Genomic DNA, 18,868 nt, shown 5'->3' with positions numbered 1-18,868 from the left:
TTCACATTTAAGGTGGGAGAATCAAGAGCTGATGGGAAAGCTGGACGGAGACGAGACACGTGGCGGGGATGCAGGAGTGGTGGGGGGTGGGCAGGGAACTTACCGGAAGGCGTCCTTGAGCCAGAGGGACAGGAGATGGGCCCTAGTGGCAGAGTGGAGGGACGGCTTGGGTAGCAGCCAGGACGGATCCTCTGAGGATCGGGAGAGAAGGCCTGGGAGGGTGGTCGTGCAGGTGGGGACTGGGGCAGTTCCCGGGCTGGGCGGGAGGTGGAGGAGGCAGGCAGGGAGGAGGCAGGCAGTGGGGGGGGGGTAGGTGGGGGGCGGGCGATGGGCCAGGGGAGTGAGACCCGCTTGCCCTGCCGCTCTCACAGCCCGCGTGAGCTTACCCCAGGCATCCAGATTTAGAAAAGACACATTTGTATTAAGTCCGGTGTGCGGAGATGACGCTTTGCCCATGATAAAGTCACTTGTTCACGTCTGTGAGCGAAACCCTTTAACTCCTTGGAAAGGCTGCTGTGAACTTGCCTGCTCTAGGAGGCCTTCGGACGGCACCTACCCGAGCCGGGGCCTCTACCCTGGGACCCAGGGATTCCCTGGGCCCCTCAGACGTATTTTCAAGACTCACAGGTTCCTTACAAGAGTTTCTACATGTGGGTTTTTTGTCAACAATAAATGCTGATTCTGGCCCCGCTGGATGACCGCGTGTGAGGGCACCGAGCCGTGGGGGTTCACGCCCACCCTGTGTTTGCGTCCGAGAGCCCACTGGGGTATCACGTGTCTCAGCTGACGGGGACAGAACAGAGGCAGGCTAATGAGGGGCAGATGTGAGCCCGCGGTTCCGACGCAGAACCACGCTGGGACAGTCGCCAGGACCTGCTTGGCTGCCGCTGAGCCGTGGGCAACCGGCTTCGAGCAGAACACCATCATTCTTCACGTTCGTTTAGTGCCGTTTGTTATGTTTGTGTTTAATTCGTGTATTCGTTTTGGCTTGTAGTTCTGTGAGAACGATAAACACCGATTTTGTGTTTGTCTGTGTAAAAACAGTCAGCCCAGCCCGCGGTGCTGGGAGGGCTGGGTTTCCACGGGCGGAAGGATGGCGCCGCACCCTCACCAGACGCCGAGTTCAAGGGTTAACTCGGTGGGGCTGGAAGGCCTGAACGTGAGAGCTAAAGCTGTGAAGCCCTTGGAGGGAAACGTGGGGACAATCCTTGATGCCACCGGACGTGACAGTGACGTCGTGGATGTGACACCCACGGCACAGACAGCAGCATGAAAAAGAGGTGAGTTGGTTCCCTCAAATCTACAAATTTTGGTGCATCAGAAAACACTCTAGAAAGTGAAAAGCCACCTCACAGGGTGGGAGACAATATTTGCAAACCAGATAGTTAGCTGATAAGGGGTTAATATCCAGAATGTATAAAGAATTCCTGCAGCTCAACAACAAAAAACCAAACAACCCAATTAAAAAATAAACAAAGGACTTGAGTAGATGTTTTTCGGAAGGAGATGTACAAATGCCTCATAAGCACATGAAAAGATGCTCAGCATCACTAATCACTGGGAAACCAGAAATCAAACCCACAATTAGATACCACTTCACACCCACAGAATGCCTATTATTAAAAAAAAACCACAGAAAATAACACCTGTGGGCTGGGATACAGAGAAACGAGCTCTCGTGTGCTGCTGACGTGAAACTAAAGTGATCCAGTCGCTGTGGGAAATGGTCCAGTGCTTCTTCAGAGATTTAAATGTAGAATTAGCATATGGTCCTAGAATCCCACGTCTGGGTGTATACCCAAAAGAACTGAAATCAGGCTCTTGAAGACATGTTTGTACATCCGTGTTTGGCCATGCGCACCAGCCGAAATGTGAAAGAAACCCGAACGTCCGTCAGCAGACGGACAGGTAACCTCCGTGGGCACACACACCATGGGATATTACTCTGCATTACAAAGGAAGGAAATTCGAATGAGCCTTGGAGACATTGTGCTGAGTGAAATAAGCTAGAGACAGACAGACTGTGCAGGAGACGCCCAGAGTGGTCGATTTCATCAGGATGGAAAGCAGATGGTGGGTCTCCAGGGGACAGGGGAGGGACATGGGGACAGAGTTTACTTTCAGAGGGTGAAAGAGTTCTGGAGACGAGTGTCTGTGATGGTTCAACAACAGTGTGAGTTTACTTCATGAACTGTACATTTCAAAATAGTTAGAGTGATAAATTTAATGTTCTATATTTTACCCTTAAAAAATGAAACGCACCCTGGGAGGGAGCTTATCAACGCTTCCAAAACCCTGGGTGGGTCCAGTCTGGGTCAGGGTCTCCGGACGGATCACACGGTGTGGCCCAGCCCCCGGTCCTGGGGGTCTGTCTGTGCTCACCCACAGTTTGGGGGGACGCCTGCTGTTCCATCATCACCTCTCTTGAGAGGAGATGTGACTCTGTGCACCTCCCCAGTGGGGGATGGGGTGCAGGAGCACTGGGAGCGCCTTTCTGCCCTTCCTCAGGTCAGGAGAAGAGGGGACTCAGGTGACTGCCAAGGCTGGAAGAAGGGCTTGGAGCGGGGGTCACCAGCCTCTTGTCCCTGTGTCTCTTGGGCCCCTTGTGTGCCGGCTGCACCTGGTCTCCTCTCCCTAATAGGACAGCATCGGGGGGCTGCAGCTGCCCAGGACTCCCGCCTGGGCCTGGCGGGCAAGTCTAACTGTGCGGGGAGCACAGTGATCTGGTCTGGCTTCCCCGGCACTAACTCCAGCTAGACGTTGCGCTGGTTCTCTGTGGCTGACTCGTTTCAGGCCCCTGTCCCAGTGAACAGCCCTCAGAGAGCCCAGGCCTGCCTGGGCCCAGGTGAGGTGGTGTTGGGGTCCTCGGGGCAGCCAGGCTGGGGTGAGAACAGTGAGGGGCTGGCCCATTCAAGAAAGGCCCTTGCTAAGTTGGGGACGGCTTTCCTGCCCCCGCCCCAGGGCTCTCAGGTGCCCCCTCCTCCCCTGTGCCCCGTTCTTCAGATGAAAATCTCCTGCCACCCTCCTGCCTGTCCCTTCTCACTACCTTTGTTTTTTTACTTTACCCACAAACAAAGCCAAGGTCAAAATCAGCACCAGGAGCCACTGTTCATGGAGCATCTACTATTGTGTATGCCGTCTGAATCCTTACTGAGAAGTTTGTGACCTGTGGCAAATTCCAATCTGAGCCTCAGTTCCCTGTGCTGTGAAATGGACACGTTAATACCAGCCCTGCAAGTGGCTGTGAGTTGGCTCCCTAGCTGGATGGCCCCAGGTGCCCTCAGCCAGCCATCCCTTCTCTCCTTGACTCCGCCTCATGGCCTTGCATGTTGATTCAGCTCTAGTTTGCACCTCTGGGTCTGCTGTGGGCTTGACAACCACATTGCCAGACTCGTTAGATTGTAGGTGAAGAAGTTAATTAGGCCCTGAGGAGGGTGGAAGGCTGTCCTATGTGGTCAAGTTCCCAAGCCTCAGAGCGTGGACTCATGACGTCTTTTTGGTCCCCGGGGACATTCCTCTCTAGCTACGTAGGAGGTTTTTCTGTTCCAGGCTGCGAGGTTGCCAGGGGGCAGGGAGCCACATTTTGAGGAAGGGTGACGAGCCAGGAAGCATCCGGCAGGGGCGAAAGCCCAGCAAACAGCACCCCGCCAGGCGTGGGTGGGTGCAGGGTGGCTGCGTTGGTCAGCGATTGCTGAGTAACAACCAGCCACCAAAACGCAGGGGTTGTGATGACAAAGGTTTGCTCCTGTCGCAGCACGTGTTGCCCAGGCCGCTGCAGCCCTGCCCCCGTCCTCCTCCTGCCGGGTCCAGGGTGGCGGATCTCAGGGACTGAGCTGGGTCTGCGGGAGAGGGAGAGGGCGGCAGTGAGCGGGGTGGAGAGGTATCAGGCTCCGCACGGCGGGGTGGCGACGACTTCAGCAGATGCTCAGTAACTCCGTTGAATAGATGATGGAATTCTCTAATCCTGGCAGGATTTAAACATTTGTCCCCGACTGCATGACAAATGACCCACAGACTTAGTGGCTTAAGGCACCAATAAACACTTATCTCACAGAGTCTCCGTAGATCAGGAAGTTGGGAGCGGCTTAGCTGCCCGACTGTTTTGAGATTTCTCGTTGCGATATGGCTGAGACTTTGGCGAGGGCTGCAGGCCCCCGCGGGCCTGGCTGGGCTGGCGGCTCTGCTTCTGAGAGGGCTCGCCGATGCCCACGGTGGACTGGGGCTGGCTGTCGGCAGGCGGTTTTGGCTCCTCAAGGGGGGGAGGGGGACTTAGCCATAGGGCTGCTTGAGTGTCCTTACAGTGTGGCGGCTGGACTCCTCTGGACAGAGGAGTAACTGGACAGAGAGTGCGAGACAGAAGCTACAGAGTCTTTTATGATCTGGACCCATTTCTACAACATTCCATTGGTTCACACAGGCCTTCCCATTAATGTAGCAGAGAGTGTGAACACTGGGGCGGGGGCTCACATGGGGGCATCTGCCCTAGTCTGCCCGCCGGTCCCCAGTAAGTCCTGTCCCTCCACATGGGAGTGTGCCTGCCTCCTCCCAAGGTCCCTGGAAGCCTCATAGTCCAGGATCCCGTCACCTGGATCAGGTTCAGAGGAGGCTTCTTGGGTAACGTCCCTCGGGTATTGTTCTCTGAGGCCAGCAACTCTTGGTCTGAAAACGTGTGAACAGTTATCTGTCCCCCAACTCACCCACCGCCCACCCACCCGCTCCACACACAGTGGTGTGAGAAGCGTAAGCCAATTATTACAGACACTCCTGGTTCAAAAACAAGGAGGCGTGCAGGTCGATAGCAGCTGTGAACTGTATCGGAACTTCCGTGTTGGAAGCTCCTTCCTGAGGACTCAAGGGCTGGGAGTAACCCTCCGCTGCTTTTGCTTCACCTGGCGGGACCTTGGTTTCCCCCCTGCGTCTCCCTTCCTTTTCTGTGAAAGGCAGCTCCTGTTAGCGGCCGATTGATTTTCGCTGCCTTCTGCCTGCCTGCAGAAGTTTGGGAGCCCAGCGACTTCCTTTCCTTCTGCACCGTCCCCGTCTCCAGCAGTTCAAGCGGGCAGTGCTTCTGCCGATACAATTGTCCTCAGACCGTGTAGGGTCTCCCGTTAGGGAGCTGCAAGGCTGCAAGGAGCGGGTGAGGCTGCCGGTTGGATATCGGAGCTGTCGTGGGCCACGCCCCCGTTCCCCCCCCTCCTTCAACATGCAAGGCCGCCTCCTCCTCGGATCTGCTTTTCTGTCTCCCGCACCGCCCTCTTCCAGACGTCCCCGCCGTCGCTCCCTCACTTAACTCAGGCGCCGCTTCAGCCAGGCTGTGACGCTTCTGTCTAAAACAGCACCTCCGCTCACTCTTCATATGCCCTCACCCTGCTGTATGTTTCTCCACAGTGCTTTTCACCCCCTGAAACTACATTGTACATCTGCTTGTCTGGTTACTGTCATCCCCGATTAGACTGCAGGCCCAAGTGGAAAGGGGCCTCCTCTGTTATGTCCGCTGTTGAGGCCCCAGTGCCTGGCACCGCGCCGGGTGTGCAGCGGGTACCCGGTAAATACGGGTGAGAGAGACTCGTACTGGGACTGGGGAGCCAGTTCTCGTGAGGCCGGTCTGAGAAGCAGGGTCCCTGGGAATCAGAGGCAACAGGGAGCCATCGCAGGTTCTGGAGCAGGGATGCTGACGGCAGGTCCCAGACTCAAATCAGGGCCGGCCCTGCTACATACGGACTTTTGTTTTCCCAGAAGCGGTGAAACCTTGAGTGGGGCAGGGGAGCTGAGCCTTTTCCCTGAGGTGGGGTGGGGTCAAAGGAACGCTTCCTTTCTCAGAAGATCACGCTGGTGCCGTGGGGTCTGGGGTGCAGCCTGAGCAGGGTCTGCACACACGGAGGACTTTCTCGGGCAGGGGCTGGGCAGCAGGTTAGGGATGGACTTGAAGCACCAAACTTCTCTATTTTTTTAAAAAAGATTTTATTTATTTAATTTTTTTAGACAGAGGAAAAGGAAGGGAGGAAGAGGGAAAGAAACGTCCGTGTGTGAGAGTAACATCCATCCGTTGCTTCTCCCAGCCCCCCATGTGGACACCTGGCCCGCATCCCAGGCACGTGCCCTGACTGGGAATCAAACCCGCAGCCTTTCAGTTCGCAGTCTGGTGCTCAGTCCACTGAGCCACACCAGCCAGGGCAGCACCAAACTCCTTTAGTCCCCCAGAGCTGGACACATAGCTTAGGGCTGCAGAATATGGCAAAGCCGGGCTTTTGTCTGGAAAGACGCGAGAGGGAAACGGATGTGGCTGGCGATTCAACAGCAAGCGCAGGCAGGCGCGCGTGGAGGGGGCCGGGGCAGAGGCCTCGGAGCAGACAGACCTGGTGGCACGCCTGACTCTGCAAAATGGGACCTGCGCTGATGAGAGACTATTTATAGTTTTCATGTCACTCCGTGAATATTCATACATCTCGCTGTGGAAACCTTAATGTGTTGGATGGCTGAGCACCGCCCCGGGCCCTCTGGGGCTGCTCCACAACACACAGTGTACACGAGACGTTACCTTTCTCGAACTTGAAGAAATCTGATTTCTGCAGCGCATCTGGCCTCAGGGCTCTCGGAGGAAGTCTGTGGATTTATAACCACACGAACCTCGCGGGGTGACTGCGGGAACACAGGAGCAAACAGACGTCAGGTGACACGCACAGGCGAGGACAGCCCAGGGAGACGTCTGGGCTGGGCCGGGCAGGGGGGCAACTGACGGTGCCTCCAGAAGCCAGGCGCTCTCTCCCCCACCCCCCTCATTGATTTAATCTTCACTGTATTTTTTTCCATTACCATTTAGTCCCCTTACACCTCCCGCCCCTCAACAGAGTTTTTCCCTCCACGAGTGGGTGTTATCCTCTGGAAGACGAGGAGAAAAGGCCTGGCCTGTTCTTGGAATTGCCATCTCCTCCCTGGCTCAGCTCTCAGTCAGCCCTGCTAGCTCTCTGGCCTTTGAGGGGTTTGGGTGGGGTGGCCGTGTCTCTGAATGGGGGTGCCGGGGCAGGTGGAGTTGCCCTTTGAAAGGGAAGCTGACTAATGTGAACACACTGTGGGCTCTGACGGGGGGAATCGAACCTTCGGGTTTACAGGACGACGCTCCAGCTGACCGAGCCACACTGGCCAGGCCCCTGTGGACTTTTATATGTGACCATGTACCCTGCAACCTTGCTGAACTAATTTATTAGTCCTAACAGTTTTTGTTGGTGGATTTCTTAGAACTCTTTTAACGTACAAGATCGCATCATCCTCAAATAAAAATAGTTCTGTTTATTCCTGTTTAGTGTAGACGCCTTTCATTTCATTTTCTTGCCTCGGTGTCCTCGCTAAACCTGCAGTCCGGGATTTAAGCGGTGAGAGCAGACACCCCTGTCTAGTTCCTGATTGCAAGAATAGGCTCTGGGCTCACCGTCAGGTGTGGGGCCAGCAGTGGGGTTCCCACAGATGTTCTTTGCTAGGCGAGGGAACCCCCTTTCCTTCCTTATTTGTTGAATGTTTTCATCACGAATTTTTCTGCATCTGTTAGGTTATCGCGTGTTTTTGTTTTAGGTTCAAATAGGCTTGCATCCCCGGCCGAAATCCCATGTGGTTAGATTAGGTTGGAATAGCAATATATTTTTTAAAGACTATTTATTTATTTATTTTAGAGAGATGGGGAAGGGAGGGAGAAAGAGAGGGGGAGAAACATCAATGTGTGGTTGCCTCTAGCACACCCCATACTGGGGACCTGGCCTCCAACCCAGGCATGTGCCCTGACTGGGAATCAAACCGGCGGTGCTTTGGTTCCCAAGCTTGCACTCAATCCACTGAGTCACACCAGTCAGGGCCAAATAACAATGTTTTATAGTGAGAGTCTTCTGGCTCTTTTGAATTTCCCCCTGGCCATACCGCCTACCTGGTTATGTGACCTAATATGTTTAGTGCCCTTTCAGTGCCCAGCAGGCCTTGGCCAGTCTGTGATGTGCCTTCCTGATGAGAGGGGGCGGGGAAATCCCCAACATCCCCGGGGTGGTCCTTGGAAGGTGGGCTTGGTCAGGTGAGGGTGGGCAGGGCCCCTGCTTTGTCTGCAGGGGGGACTTACACACTCATTCCCTGGGGGGCCTGATGTCTTTGCATGGAACTCTGTGCCTGAGTGTGTGCGCCCAGGTGCGTCCCGTTCATTGTCCAGCTGGAAGGCAGGCGGGGGTACTGGAGACTCCCTAACTCATTAATTACGGGGGAAGGAGAAAACGGGCCAATTTTGGTATATTCATTCCGGTTAAATTCTTCGATTACCTAGTGGTTCTGCAGAGATTTCCTGGGGCCGGAGGCTTCCCAGGCTGGGCATGTGGCCTCCTCCGGCTCTGTCCCCCCTCCAGCCTCGTGCCTTCTTTGTAAAGCCCCGCCTCTCACATGCTCGGCTGAGATCTGGGGCTCAGACGGCTTCTCCCAGGGGAGACACTGGCCTGGCTGGGTTCTCCCTGGAACGAAGGTGGTTGTAAGATTCAGACCCACGGGTGAAAAATCAAACTCACTCACAGTTGCTGTGCACTGGTGCCCGTCAAACAAGCCATCAGCCATGGCCGAGTGGGCAGGGTACTCAATTTTACTCCCGGCCCTTCTACAGTTCGCAGAAGGCCAGCGGTGTGGGTCTTGGCCCAGCAGATAAGGCCCAGAGAAGCAGCCACTCTGTCAGAGCTGAGACTGAGCCTAGGGCTTCTGAGTCCCAGGCCAGCAATCTCCCAGCCGAAATCCTTTCCCTCCTGGGAAGTCTGAGCCAGCCTATCGGATACAGTGGAGCCTGTATACTCAGGTCCTGGGGCTCCCACATGCTAATCTGAGGAACATGACCTTGAAACCTGTAGGGAATTTCAAAAACAGGCAGGTTCCAAAACTATGGAAGAAACATCTCTTGAAAGTGGGTGGGCCAGAGAGGGGAGAACGCATCTCTCCTCTCTCTCTCATTGTGGGGACGTGGTGCCGCGTAAGTAGGTGACCTTCCTCCCTTCGTCTGCCTCAAACCTTCCCTGATGCCGCCTGTAGCCCACAGGATCCGTTTGATGCCGATGTCACCCCCAGCAAAGGGGACAGAGCCCTGGGGAAGGTGATCCTCAGGGGGGGGGCCACTGTTCTTCAGGATCTAAAACCTGTCATCTCGCTGAGCAGAGCCCCCCACCTGACAATAGGAGGGGCAGCGGCGACAGCTTAGAAGCTGGGCCTCTGGCTCCCTGAAAGGTGACTTTGAACGGCTGCATTTGTTCTCCACGAGGTCGGGGCGGCTGAGCTCTGACAGATGATTCCAGAGAGAGGCCGTGCTGCCAGGAGCCCAGCGGGATAACAAAAGCCTGCTTCTCAATGGCGCCCTTTACATCGTTTTTATTATCAACTGTGTTTCTAACACACACAAGTGGAAGGAACAGTACAGTAAAGCTCTCGTGCCCATCACCCCACCGAGGTTGGTAATCAGCCAGATTTTGCCACATTTGCTTCATCTACTTCTTTCTTTCTTTCTTTCTTTCAAGTATTTAAAGTGGAAACTCAATCACACTGTGACTTCACTTCTATATACTTCTGTAAGCGTGCTCATGCACAAACACGCATTTTCTTGTATAAATGCGAAGCCATGGTTACACCTAACAAAATAAATAATAACGCCTTGGGGTTATCTGATACCCAGTCCGTAGTCAGATTCTCTTTGCCTCAAAAATGTCTTTTTATATCACAGTTGGTTTGTTGGAATCTGGGTCCAGAAAACAGCCTCCGTGCAGGGTTTTGTGTTTAGGTCTCTTAAGGCCTTTCCAACATCGGGCAGTTCCTCTGCCTTTTCTCTCTCTCTCTTTTTAATTTTTAAAAGGATTTTTAAAATTAATTTTTTTATTTTTAGAGAGAGGGGAAGGGAAGGAGAAAGAGAGGGAGAGAAACATCAGTGTGTGGTTGCCTCTCATGCACCCCAAACCGGGGACCTGGCCCTGCAACCCAGGTGTGTGCCCTGACTGGCAATCGAACCAGCAGCCCTTTGGTTCACAGGCCACGCTCAACCCACTGAGCCACACCAGCCAGGGTCTCCCCTTCCTCTCTCTTTTTTTTGGGGAGGTGCTGAGGGACTGCTCCCCTTTTATTAATGACAGGTTTCTCTAAAGGGAAGATAGCACCCCTCCCTCTAGGACAGTTGTCTGACCCTGTGCGTCATCTTTTCAGTACCGTCTCTGAAGAACGGCCCTCACATCCGCCTGCCGATGCCTTGTCAATCATAGAGGACGTTGAAATCATTCACGAACTGGTTCATGGCGTTGCGCATTTTGGTGATGGTGCCAAGGTCGGCCGTGAGCCCCACATCATCGGTCATGAAAGTCTGTCGTGAACTTGTCTGTGCTCAGTGCTGGAAGACAGCGACACAGGGCACAGGCCTCCGCAGAATCTCGTGGTTAAAGGGGCCCTCTCCTGCTTCCGGGGTCTTGACACACTCCGAGGTGAGCTTGCGCCGCTGTGCCTGTCTTGATGGCGCTGTGCTGTGCCAGCAGGGCTCAGCCACAGTGGGGTTCTCTCCACTCCACTGCCCGCTGCTGTCATTAGAGCCACAGGGTCTACACCGATGCATTCGGCTTCCTCCGTGGCCAGAGTACAGGTCAGTTCAGCAAACAGCACTGCGGCCTCTTCATTGATTATATCGATGACAGACCCAACAACGCTGATGGGAAGATCCGTGTGCTTGGTCCTAGGGTTCAACTTAAGAAAAAGGGGGCTCCAGATTATCTCGCACACCTGCTTGTGGACGTGCATGTTGGAGGGGTCAGGTGGTCCCCCAGTGGTCTGCTGGCCCAGAAACTCCAGCTCCTTCAGCTCCTGTGAGAGCTGCTCCTCTCTGGTGTGATAACGTTCTTTGTCAACGACGACCTTCTCTTCCACGGGGAGTGGCAGCAGTGCAGAGAAGTTCATGGCCTCGGTGTGTCGGCCCTCCTGCTTCCCGGTCGGGGCCCCAGTCCCCTGCACAGGCCGCGCTTCCTGGGAGCACCCGCGGACCCAGTGGTCTGAGAGGTGCAGAATCACGAGGGGGTGAAGAGCGACTGAAACACTCCCAGTCACTCCGGAGGCCATGACTCTGGGGGCTGCTGCTGCAGCCACCTCGGTCCCGCTGCTTCACCCGTCCCTTCCGCTGCGGCCGCCACTGCCACCGTTCCCCCACCCTGACTGCCCCTTTCTTTAATTTAATGTATTGACTTACTGCAGAAGCCTCGGACCCCAAGGATCGGCCCGCGTCCTGGACCCCTCTGTCGGCTTCCTCACTGTGTTCCTTACTTTTCCCCCTGCACCTCCTGCGCTGGCCGTTAGCCTTAGCGGTGCAGTTGGAATTAGGGTGGATTTTCATTTTTTATAAGACTGCCCCGTGGAAGGTGCTGGGGCCTCTAAGCGTGCCGTATCGGGAGGCACACGCAATGACCTTGTCCCTCGTCGGTGATGCTAAACCTGATCCGTGGGGGTTGATGGTGACAGCTTGTCCCCTCCGTGTAAGGTCCCTCATTTGGGGGCTAGTCTCCACAGATGATCCCCCAACGAACTGTGACTCCCGGTGTCACGGCCTTCGTGCAGCCCCTGCCCCTTGCCCTGGAGGCTGTGTGACTTGCTTTCCGCCCTCAAATGTGAGCGGAGTGACACTGGTTTCCGAGGCTGGTTTGTGAGAAGCCTTGTCACACCCCCCTTGGTCCTTCTGGACTCTCCCTGTCAGGGCGAAGCCGGACTCTCCTGAGACTGCCATGTGGAGAGGTCGGATGACGAGAGAGATGCCCCACCTGTCCCTCTGGTTCCTGTCACCCTGCTGAGACACTGGGCAAGAGAATGACAGATGGAGCTAGTGATGAGGTGCCTTCAGCCCCAGCCTCCATCCGACCCCAATTGTCTGAGAGGCCCAAAGCAGATCTGCCCGCATGAGCCCACTCAACTCTGACTGTGGGACATCACGGGGTGTCCCCATGGGGACATCCAAGTACTGATTGGAACCCCCGTCAGCTTTCCCTTTGAGCGTATTGACCATTGGTGATCATTGCTGGAATCAATGATCTTATTAGAACTTATAAAATGTGGCCTTTCTAATTCTACTGTTCCTCACACATTCATTTGCAGGAATTCTTTTCTCAGCAAGGAGAGGTCCTTGGTGGCCCAGAAGAATGGACCCTCCACGAAAGACAGGGAAACTGGCCGGTCCCTTCTTCGTCATTGGTGGCCTCCCTTTCACAGCGGTGACCTGGCTCTTCTTGCATTCCTGGCTCAGACCAAGGCAGGAGAGAGAGAAGCCAGAGGAAGGTGAACAGGGGGCTCGGTTTCCAGGGAAACCACAAGGTAATCACCAGGCCCACTGGGGATCATTGTCTTTTGTCCTGATCGAAGCCAGACGCTGTCACCTTCTAAACCGGCAGGTGCTTGAGCAGGCACCCAAATGGGTCCCCAGGGGAAGGGACAATGGGCTTGGAGACACTGTGGGGGTGGCTGCTCCGTCCCCTGACCCCAGCTGGCCTCCCTCACAGGGCCGCCCCTTCCTCTCACAGACGCATCCCTCCCCCCAGGCTCCTCCAGGCTCAGGAGAGCCTCGTCTGGGGGCGGGGTCCCGGAGCTCCGAGGGCAGGAGGTCCTCGCTCCATCTGCTAGGATTCGAGTTGGAAGGCCCTCCTGGTCCTGGGGCAGGGGTGGCAGGCCCGCGGCCCGAATCCTCCCCAAAGAAAAGGAGCAATGACCCTGTGTCTGGCGAGCAGACAGTTATCTTTTGTTTTTAATTTCTTTGGTTTTTTTTTTAAGATTTCTAAATTTAATTTTAGAGAGAGGGGTAGGGAGCGAGAAAGAGAGGGAGAGAAACGTGGATGTCTGAGAGACACATCAATCAGTTGCCTGTCACATGCGCCCATCAGGGGACCTGCCCCGAAACCCAGACACCTGCTCTGACTGGGAGTCGAACTGGTGGCCTTTCGGTTCTCAGGCCGGCGCCCAGTCAGCCCACCGAGCACACCGGCCAGGCGCGACGCCGCAGTCTCAGGCGGCCAAGGCGCAGCTCTGCCCGCAGCCACCAAGGGCCCATCTAGTGGACACTGGACACGACGAGGGGGCTGCAGCTGCAGGGACAGAATCCCGGGGATTCTCCCCAGGACGCCCCGAGGTGGGCACTGCCTCCGCCCACCTGTTCCTCGGGACGTAGGAAGGGAGGCCCGGCAGGTCTGGGTCAGCCGTCCACGGTCGCCCGAAGTGCCTCCGGCTCTCTACCTGCAGAAGTAGCCCCGGCGGTCAGTCTTGCCACGTCCCCTCTGTGGGGACCGTCTGGTGGCGGACATCACCTCGTATCAATATTATTATTCACTCCCACCGGGGCACTGGGTTTTTTTCGGTTGACCCATAGTACAGATAATGGGCCCGTTTGTCTCGTACCCCAAGTTCTGACCGTGACTCTGGACGGACCCCAATGTGTTTGGGGCGGGTGGGGACGAGGGCACTGAGCTCTGGCCGCTGCGGTCCTGGCCCCCACACAGGTTCACGTACCTGCCGGGTGCGGTGACTGCAGGACGGTGGGGCCAGGGCCGGAGTGTGACGTTTTCCTCAGGGCAGGACGGTCTCCATCTGTCCTAGGGTGGTATCCGCCAGTGCCCCGTCCAACAGACCCACGGGGGACACGTCCCCACATGCCATGTCACCGGAGAAACCTGGCCGAGCACACGTGAACCTACCGCGGTGCGGCCTGAGCAAACCAGCTCTGGCGGGTGTGGCGGGGGGACGTCACCCTCCACGGGGACTGCTGTTCCAGCTCCCTGTTAGGATGGCGAGGTCCAGTGCGGCTCGGGGAGGTTCTTGTCCGTGTGGCCTGCCTCACCTTGGGGCTGGGTCAGCTCTGCCCCGGGACCGTGGGGTCCCTGGCCGCCCAGGGCCATCTTTCCTTGCCGGCCTCTGCTGGCTCCGCTGGCTCCGGGGTTGGTTCTGCGGCTTCCACAGCCGTCCCTGTCCCCCATGACAGATGGAAGACAAAGGTCTCCTGGTGCCCAGAAATCTGCCACCTCACCGGTCTTCCTCTTCTAGGGAAGCATGGCCCCAAGAGTTTTTAGAAAATACAAAGAAAAAGAAAAACACGAAACGCCACTGTCCCCTCGTCTAGAGATAAGCGAGACGGTGGTTCTCAGGCCGGAGCTCGCTTCAGACTGGAAGGCTTGTCGAAGACACATTTCCTGGTCCCCCGAGTGTATGATTCGGTAGGTCAGGGGTGGGGGGCCAAGAACGTGCATTTCTAACGAGTCCCCAGGTGGTGCTGAGGGTGCCCCCCGAGAACCCCACGTGGGGACACTGCCGTGGGTTGGGGTCCTTCGCCTCGGCACGGTTGACACTGACAATTCTCTGTGGCCGGGGTGGTCCCGCGCACCGGGGGTGTCAGCAGCGCCCGGGCCTCTGCCCGCTGGATGCCGCAGCACCTTCCCCCCAGTACGACAACCCAAATGCCTCCAGACCCGGCTGAATGTGCTGCAGGCAAAATCGCCCCAGGGAGAACCCTGCCCTAGTCCTTTGCTCTGTCGTTCATGTTCCCACAGCGGGCCCCCCAACACGCCACACACAGGCTGTCTCTCTCTCACACACACACACAGGTATTTCCTTCTCCTCACGCGGGTCACACTACACGTCCGCTGTTGTAACTTGCTCTTTCCCACCTAACAACACCCTGCCCGTTCACTGAGCCGTCACCAGCAGCAGCGGGTGGCGGGGGGAGGGCTCTCGGGCCCCGTCTCAGCCAGGAGCTGGTAGAACCCTCACCCGGGCGGGGGCTGTGTGAGGGCTGCGGTGCCAGCGTCTGACGAACCCGTCTGTCTGGCTTCCCAAAGCCTGAGCGTTTCTTGTAGGAAAAGTGAGCCACCTGTCGATGACCGTGACCATGAACTACGGCCGAGGTGGTCAGGGATACGGGCCTCGGTCTCCCCTCAGCAGGGTTCAGACGCGGGCCGAGACCCAGAGCTTGCAGACGGGGAGTGCGGGGTCCCAGCTGTCCCCTCTCACTTGGAAGTCGCCAGGCGGTGGTTGCCCGAGCCCACAGCCGCTGCTGTTGTGTGGCAGGTAGGCTGGCTGCTGGCCACGTGGCCACGATGAAGGCCCGGGAGGTGGCTCTTGGGGCCTTTGTGGGACATGAGCTTTTGCTGGCCTTGGTTAGTCCTGAGGTCCTCTGTCCGGCAGCTTCATGAGTTTGTCGTCCCCAAACCAGGAATTAGCCACTGCCCACCCCCACACTGGGCGGAGCCTGCTCCCTGGGCTCCTGGCTGGGCAGGGATGTTGGGAGGGACCTCGGACATGGGAAGGGGAGGTGTCAGCCTCTCCCGACGTCTGCTCCTCCTCCCCCCGCCTCTGCTGCACAGCTGCCAATGATCCCGGCGGATCTGACCTGGCTCCCAGCTCCAGGGCTGGGCGGGCCCTGATTGGTCTAAACCGCCCCACGTTACCCCAGTCTCCGGCGCACGGGGGTCTGCCTCGGTCTAGAGGAGTGTGCGTCTTACCTCCCAGCCAGAAACGGTCAGAACTGACTCGTGAGGACCTACTGTGAGGGTCTCTTTCCAGCTGTGTTGTCAGGTTGGAACTGGTCACGGCGGGAGTATTTACACCACAGACATTGGCAAATGCCGCAAGTCGGGGTCTCCCCACCCTTAGCACTGGCTGACACTGATGGTAGTCAAGGAGCTAGGAAGCCCCGGCAGCTGCTGGTGGCCGTCCTGTGACCACAGAGAGGCTGACGGCAAGAAGAAGCGAATGCCCGGGAAGACCGAGACAGAAAGTGTAGGTTTAGATGACGTCACCTGCCCACCCCAGACATCTGGGCTCTGTTCCCCATCTCCCCGAGAGCACCCCAAGTGACGCCGCTCGGCAGCTGGGGGCCGGGCCCTTCAGGGCCCAGGCCTCTCGGTTCCAACCAGCAGTGACATCCTTCAGCCTCACGGCTGCTTCCCGAGGAACCTTCTGTCCTGGCCGGGTCCAACTCTCTGCCCGGCCTTTGACATGGACCCGCTCAGTCCTGAACACCCTGATGCTAAAGTCGGGGGGTGGGAGCAGGCGGGGAGAGGGCAGGAGCTGCTCTGGTGGGGGTGGGGTTCTGGGTGTGCTGGGGTGGGGGGGCGAGGGAGAGGGAGGAGGCAGGCCTGGAGGGTGAGAGAGATTTCACCCAGTGTCACTGTGGTTCTCTTGCCATTTCCTGAGAAGTATCAGTCGAGCATATTTTAATGGCTTCTGGAGTGGTCTGTGGGCTCTGCATAGAGACAGCACTGGACAGTGAGTTTTGTCCTACCTTTGGTTCCACGGGTGTCCCTGCGCCCCGAGTGGCTCCGACAGCTGGGGCAGAGGCGGGACCCATGTGCCCGAGCAGCGGTCTGGCTTGTCCTCCTGGGGTTTGCCCGGAGAAAACGAGGGACCCGGTGTTTAGGGGGCGATGATTCCGCAGCTGTGGAAACCAATGTGCTTTCTGTTCCCCCGGGAAATCTCTCAGCCTGTTCGTGCACTTCGGTCTTTTCTGTAGCAAAGAATGTGGAGCAAAGCAGGATGTAGAGACCTGGGGGGGGGAATGGAGGGAACAACCCAACTGCAGGAACTTTTCTGGAAGGAAAGGAGACCCCGTTTTCGGTTTGCGCCTTTGGGCGTGTACAAGGCAGGGGGGTGGGGCCCGTCCAGTCAGCTTTCCTGCCGCTGGTGTTGAGTCCCCAGAAGCTGTTTCTGGCCTTTAAAAAAAACCTGTGCATCCTGGCTTCTCGCCTCTTGTGCTGTGGAAGCAATTTCTTCAAAGGTCGCCTTCCCCTCCTGCTGCTGATTGGGGTGGGGCGGGGGGCGGGGTCTTTGCTGGGCTCTGCCCCTTAACCCCCCTCCCCAGGCAGCAGCTGCTGAGCATCCTTCCCTCTGAGACGCTGGAGACCAGGGTCCTCTCGGCCTCTGGGAGGTTTCCGTCTCTCTCCTGGGGGGCCGGGACCCACTTCCTGCCCTTGGGGTCCCCTCCCTATTCTGCCACTGGTTTTCTTGTCTTCTTCAGGCATTTTGTCAGCCTATCACGTTTCCGCGGTTTCAGTTAACCCTCGCTTGGGAGAGAGGGTGGACGGCCTTGAGAACTGTGAGTTCTCCAACTCTGAAACCGTCCTCCCCGAAAATGACTGACAGTCATTTGCTGCAGGGCCGGTAGAGGTTCGGGGACCCTGAACAGCAGGGGTCTCACACTCCAGTGCTGGAAAGGGCCAGGCAGGTGACGCAGAGGAGTGCCCGGGGCCAGGTGGGGGACAATAGGGAGTGGAGGGGCTGTGGGGAGCTGGGTGGAGGGCCCGTGGACAGGGCAGGCACAGCCCAGCTCTAGCTGGTGGTTGTCACGTGGGAAGGAAGAGGCTCAGCCTTGTGGGAATAGAGCACCTACCCCTCAGGGACACTGGTGAGGAGAATGTGTGTCTGCATACACTTCTGGCCACGGGGAGCCACGTTCTGCGGGAAGCTCGTTCCCTGGTTCTTCTCTCGCCCCGATCTCTCTGTCCTCTGAGTGGATGTAACAGTGTTATGTCCTCACATGGTCCCGATTGCATATTTTCTGGGTGAAGGACGTATCAGATGACACTTCTGCCACCACAGTGTCGTGTAACAAGTCTTAGAACGAGGATGATTTATTCTAGTAAGTCCCTGGATTGGCTGGGGCTTGGCTGATACGACTGGACTGTGGGTGCTCTGGCAGCTCGTCCCACGTGTCTCGTCCTCCTGTGGTTGGGGGGGGGGGGCCGGGCAGGCTGGGGCCCGTGTCTCTCCGACAGGCTGGGGCGGGTGAGCAGAGCACAGGAAGCCTCCTGGGACTGGCCAGCTGACCGTCTGCTCACCGCTCTGCAGACACGGCTGTTTTTACAAACCGAAGGTCTGTGGTCACCCTGCATCGAGCGAGTCTATTGGCACCACTTTTCTTTTTTTGAAGATTTTATCTATTTATTTATTTTTGGAGAGGGGAAGAGAGGGAGAAAGAGGAGAGACACATCGATGTGAGAGAGAAACATCGATCGGTTGCCTCCTGCACACCCCCGACTGGGGACCTGGCCTGCAACCCAGGCACGTGCCCTGACTGGGAATTGAACTGGTGATCTTCTGGTTGGCCGGCCGGTGCTCAATCCCCTGAGCCACGCCAGCCGGGGCAGCTCCACTTTTCTAGTAGCGTTTGCTCACTTTGTGTCTCTGAGTCACATTTTGGTAATTCTCACAATATTTCAAGCTTTCTCATTATTATTATAAATGCCGTGGTGATCTGTGAGCAGAAATTAGGTACTTATGAACTCACTGGAAGAGCTGGCGAAGCAGACTTTGGGCTGGGCTTTCAGGGGCGGCCGTCTGGGCGGTACCACAGAACAGGCTCAGGAGGGAGGCGCCACTTCAGGACTAGTGACCAGGAAGCTGGGGACTCCACCTGCCAGCGCCACGGACGGGGTCAGGACGCTACTGTCACGACCGTGGGCTCCAAGACTGTCTGGCCTGGCCATAATTTACCCCAGAAGTGGGTGTCCTACGCTGGCTCTGCCCTAGGGACCCCGGGCCACAACCCTCCTCCCTGGTGGCCTGAAACCAGAAGCAGGGCCCAGCTTCCCTTTTGCCCGCAGACCTGGCCCAGGTGCAGCTGCCTGGCGGGGCGAGGTCCTGGGCGGAACCGCGCCGCACGGGTGTCTGGGAATGCAGTTCATTTTGCCGCCTTCTAGCAAACAAACAGCCTGGTGCCCTGCAAGGGGCTGCAGGGCTGCGCTTCTCCAGTTGTTGGACTTTCTTGTCTTTTCTCCTTTCTTCACTTTTGCTGCCTTGAGCAACTTCGTTTTTCCTTCCGACCTGCCCCACCCACTCCCCAGTCTGATTTAGAAGTGCCACTGGGCTCCTGAAT

At 57.0% G+C, this 18,868-nt stretch overlaps 1 pseudogene; it reads right to left on the bottom strand.

The window, feature by feature from the left end:
- Positions 1 to 4,066: 4,066 nt before the first annotated feature.
- On the bottom strand, positions 4,067 to 13,898 carry LOC119050233 (COP9 signalosome complex subunit 6-like; annotated as a pseudogene).
- Between the last annotated feature and the right edge of the window lie 4,970 nt (positions 13,899 to 18,868).

The sequence above is a fragment of the Artibeus jamaicensis genome, unplaced genomic scaffold (assembly GCF_021234435.1).
Source record: "Artibeus jamaicensis isolate MK-2021 breed Jamaican fruit bat unplaced genomic scaffold, CSHL_Jam_final scaffold_614, whole genome shotgun sequence".
In the NCBI taxonomy this organism is placed as follows: Eukaryota; Metazoa; Chordata; class Mammalia; order Chiroptera; family Phyllostomidae; genus Artibeus; species Artibeus jamaicensis.
Note: the sequence above shows the minus strand (reverse complement) of the source record. Positions and strands in the feature narration are given on the sequence as shown.